We start from the raw sequence: 5064 nt of genomic DNA, 5'->3' as shown, positions 1-5064 counted from the left end.
AACGCTTGTGAATAAGAGTACAGGTGCTGCTTAAACCTTTGTCTGTAAATCCATGTTTGTACTCTTTTGCACTTTGTGTAAATAAATGACCTCATTGCTGGGTCTGTGGTTTTGTTCTGTCTTCTTCCCTGCATTCGCTTCAGCGCCTCCTCGGTGCCAGCAGGGCTGTGTCCAGGTGGAAGGAAGAAAAGGGGATTTTCTAGCAGCTGGCCAACTAATTTGGTGCGGGGAAGAGTCTGAGTTGCCTGATCAACTGCAGAAGCAGCCAGCGCCACCCAGCCTTCCCCTCCTCACCTGGGGTGGAATCTGGAGCGTGGGATGGTTCAGAGCGGCCCTTAGCAATGGACTTGGAGGTGGCTTAGGTGACAGGGCACGGGTGGGAGGAGAAATAGACGTTAAAGATAGTGACTGTAGTAACGAGGGCTCCGTATTAAATAAATACATTAGATTAAAAAAAAAATAGAGAGATTTAGGTTAGACCTTTAGGAAAAACTTTCTAACTGTCAGGGTAATTAACCACTGAAACGAATTACATAGAGAGATTGTGGAGTTTATATCACTGGAGGTTTTTAATAACAATTTGAACAAACACCTGTCAGGGATGGTCTAGATAATACTTAGTCCTGCCTCAGTGCAGGGGACTGGACTAGATGCTCTATCGAGGTCCCTTCCAGTCCTATATTTCTGTGATTCTATCTCTGCTTCCATTTCCCCCTCCACCCCTACAATAATGGTGATCACTTGCCTTTGTAAAGCACCGAGAAGGGCGCTACATGCTAAGGATGATGGTTATTGGGGTTTGTCACGGATCCACATGCCCAGTGCTTTAGAACAGTCCCTGGGAGGACTCCTTGGGTTCCAGACTCCCTTAGGGTCTCACTCGGTCACCAGGGTCAGCCCTTTGGCTTCACCACCTCCTTGGACTGAACCTCCAAGTCTCCAGCACTGCTGCTTCAAGCTGTGAGCTCCCTTCAGCAAGGCCACCTGAGATGGGCATCGGAGGGAGACTTGTACCCCCAAAAGGAGCCATGCACCCCTCCTTCAGCATCTGCCATGACTCCCAGCCAGAGTGGTAAAAGCAGGAGGGTTTATTAGCTATCTGGAACACAGTGTAGGGAGTCCTTGGTTAACATAGAGAAAAGAAAGCTGCAGCAAGGTCCATTCTGGTTGGCCCAGAGCCCCAGCCAAGTGATATGTCCCCAGCTCCCACTCTGTCCTCTTTGGTCAAGTTCTCAGGCCAGTCCCACCGGCCCCTTCTCAGTCCTTTGTTGTCCAGCTGCTCAAACACAGCTGGCTTCCGGCGAAGAGGTGGGCCATCCATGGTCCTGGGGGATTGGCTTTGCCATTGTCTTCATGGACTTCCAATCACATGGGCCTCACACTCGAGACAGGCGTCAACCACCCCTGCATAGTAGCCTGCCTGAGAGTAACCAGCCCTTTTCGACCTCCTAGGTGATGATGCAGCGTACAGGGGAAACTCAGGCACGCACAGGAGTCATACAAAAATATGACAGAAAATTCTCACTGTCACAGGGGTAAGCTGGACCTTTCAGAGGACTGGGAGTAGGGTGACCAGATAACAAGTGTGAAAAATCGGGAAAGGGGGTGGGGGGTAATAGGTAGGGTGACCAGATGTCCCGTTTTTAAAGGGACAGTCCCATTTTGGGGGACTTTTTCTTATATAGGAGCCTATTACCCTCCACCTCCTGTCCCGTTTTTTCACAGTTGCTATCTGGTCACCTAATAATAGGTGCCTATATAAGAAAAAGCCCCAAATATCAAAACTGTCCCTATAAAATCAGGACATCTGGTCACCCTAACTATGAGGAGCATGTAGCTCTCTCCTGTCAGCTTTTTACCACTGGCCTTTGTTATGCAGGAGGTCAGAGTAGACAATCAGAATGGCCTTTCTATCTAGGAATCTATTATTTCCAAGGATACTGCCTCCCTACTGTCATTGCTTAGATCAGGGCGGCTTCTTTCTGACAAATCCACTTAAATTCAGCGCTGCACATTTCCGAACGCATCTGATTCCCCTTTATCACCCCACAACTGTTTCTCACAGCTGGACCAGATACCGGAAACCTGTGGAACAAAGGGGAGGGGGGAAATAATCCGTGTTAGTGTCTAGACTTCTCAAACAAAGATCCAGAGAAGAGTCTCTTTGTATTAAATCTAATGGCCTACTCAGCTGTAGGTATTCCATTATCTCTGCATTTTCCCCTGCAAGGTTATAAATGTCCCAAACCTCCCACCACGTCTGGTCTCCATGTGGGCTATTGGGGACTGAACTCACCACTCTAGCCTAGAGGCGGCAGTGGGAAAGCATGTGTTGGAAGAAAGCTTGCCAGGCTCTCTGCCGAGTGCGGCTCTTTGTCTCCTCCTAGTCAGTGGTTGGGCCACAAAAGTGCCTAAAGTCCAGTCCTTTCTCTCAAGCAGTCGTGTGCATGCTTTGAGACCCGGTGGTCCCATGATCAGCCTGAGAATCAAGGGGAAGTTGCCTCCCTAATAACATTCAGAATCACCTTTAATTCCTGAGAGGAGGGGACTTTACTTATTGTTAGAAGAAGCCGGAAAATTGAATTTCCGTTCCATGGGATATTCCAAAAATATCGGGAGGTTCGGTGGTGGTTTTTTTGCTGTTGTTCTCAATCAGAGCACAACGTTGAAATTTACAGCAAAATGAGGTTTCCAAAAATTTCGTTTTGGAAATATCTCAACAGACATCATCAAAATGTTTCAATCAGGTCAAAATCTTTCGACTTTTATGCTGTCATGTAATATACAATGTAATCAAATGGATGCTGCTGAAATAAACGGCTGCGATCGTTTTCCATCAAAAATTGAGAAAACCCGATACAGTCACAGGCAACGTGTCAATTTCATGGAATCTGTGTTTTCTGAGACCTGGTTTTCATCTAAAAACTGCAGTCGACCTAACTACATCTCTCAAGGCTGTGAAAGACGTTGCACCCTGTGGACGTCGTTCGGTTGACCTAACCCCTGGCTGTAGATGCAGCTGGGTTGGCGGAAGAACGCCTCCATCAACCCAGCTGCTGTCTCTTGGAGAGGTGGACTAGCTACAGCAACAGGAAAACCCCCTTCCGTCGATGTAGGAAGGGCCCACAGTTTGGTGCTACAGCGTCACACCTGCTGCACGGTAGCCGCTGTAGTGTAGACGTTTCTAGAGGGAAAGCTGCTCCACTGGGCATTGTTTCCCCTGGCTCCCTGTATTATGTGTGTTCTAGTAATGCTTAGAGGCCCCAGCCAACATCAGGACTCCATTATGCTGGGCGTTTTATCTATACACTTAGCAAGAGGCAGCTCTTGCCTCCAGAGGCCTGCAATCTAAATACACAAAGCAGCCAAAGAATAATTATTCCTTAGGACAGATGGGGAGTGGAGGCCCAGAGAGTTTAAGTGACTTGGCCGAGGTCACGCAGGGGGTGTGTTTGTAAATCCAGATTGCCTGAGTCCCAGTTCAAGGCCAGCCTTTCTCACCGACTCAGCAAACATCCAAAGTTACTTAATGATAAACTTTCCTCAAGACACATGAAATATTTAACAGCAAGAAACACTCACAGATTTTGGTTTAAGATGGAGCCGTCCACCCAGGTCCATTTCTCTTCTGGGGATGTAACATTAAGCCCAATCCAAATGGGATATTTCCCTTGTGTGACGTTCTGTATGAACTCCTGTGGAGAAAAGCAGGAGTGTGAATTTAGCCTGGGGGAAAAGCAATCATTACAAAGGTCACCAGAGAACTTAATCCACAATCTCTAAAGAGGCCTTCAGTTGGACCCAAAACAAGCAAGGGAATTTTTTTTTTCTATGAACCGGCATATAACACTTGTTAGGACACTAACTGCTAGGTCTCAAAATGTAATTGTAAACAGGGAATCGTCATTGAGCGGGTGTGTTTCCAATGGCATCCCACAGGGACTGGTTCTTGGCCTTAAGCTATTGGAACATTTTTACCAAGGACCTGGAAGAAAAAATAAAATCATCACTGATAAAGTTCACAGCAGACACAACAATTGGGGGCGCAGTAAATAATGAAGAGGAGAGGTCAAGCATACAGAACGATCTGGATTTCTTGGTAAACTGGGGGCCAGCCAACAGTATGTGTTTTTAATAGGGCTAAATAGAAATGTATATAGCTGAGAACAAAGAATGCAGGATGGGGCCTCTACCCTGGGAAGTCATGACGCTGAAAAAGATTTAAAGGTCATGGTGGATAATCAGCTGAACTTGAGTTCCTAGTGGGACGCTGTGACCAAAAGAGCTAATGTGATCCTGGGATGCTTAAACAGGGGAATATTGAATGGAGTAGAGAGGTTATTTTACCTCTCAATTTGGCCCTGGTGTGACCATTGCTGGAATCCCGTGTCCAGTTCTGGTGTCCTCAATTCAAGAAGGATGTTGCTAAATTGCAGAGGGGTCAGAGAAGAGCCATGAGAATGATTAAAGGATTTGAAAACCTGCCTTAGAGTGATAGACTCAAGGAGCTCAGTCTATTTAGTTTAGCAAAGAGAAGGTTAAGGGATGACGTAATCATAGTCTGTAAGTACCTACATGAGAAACAGATATTTAATAATGGGCTCTTCAATCTAGCAGACAAAGGTGGAACATGATCCAATGGCTGGAAGTTGAAGCTAGACAAACTCACACTGGAAATAAGGTGTAAATTTTTAAGAGTGAGGGTAATTAACCATTGGAAAAATTTACCAAGGGTCATTGTAGATTCTCCGTCACTGACAATTTTTCAACCCAGATTTAAAACAAGAGGCATTTTTCACACGCCTGCGCAACATAGCTAGGTTGACCTACATGTTAGGTGTAGTTTGCACACTTTATTTTTTACATTACCATCTCATGCTGGTCCTGGATCACCAGGATGTGAGACCTCTTCCTTGGGCAGTCATCACGGCTCCCATTCCAATCCTTATTCCCTTTAGAGAACCAGTAGCACTTTCCTCTGTGTGACAGCCAGTCCATGGGGCAGAGTTTGCACTCAGAGCCTCCACCTGGGGGAAAAGGACATGGCATTCATGGGGCTGAAGA

The 5064-nt window shown here is 46.4% G+C and overlaps 1 protein-coding gene across 1 annotated transcript in view; it reads right to left on the bottom strand.

Moving 5' to 3' along the window:
• The window catches only part of LOC141998653 (killer cell lectin-like receptor subfamily F member 1), an 83484-nt gene that overhangs the window by 71758 nt on the left and 6662 nt on the right, over positions 1-5064 (bottom strand). The gene's annotated exons all lie outside the window — the stretch shown is intronic.

Source organism: Natator depressus, chromosome 14 (genome assembly GCF_965152275.1).
Source record: "Natator depressus isolate rNatDep1 chromosome 14, rNatDep2.hap1, whole genome shotgun sequence".
Taxonomy (NCBI): domain Eukaryota; kingdom Metazoa; phylum Chordata; order Testudines; family Cheloniidae; genus Natator; species Natator depressus.
Note: the sequence above shows the minus strand (reverse complement) of the source record. Positions and strands in the feature narration are given on the sequence as shown.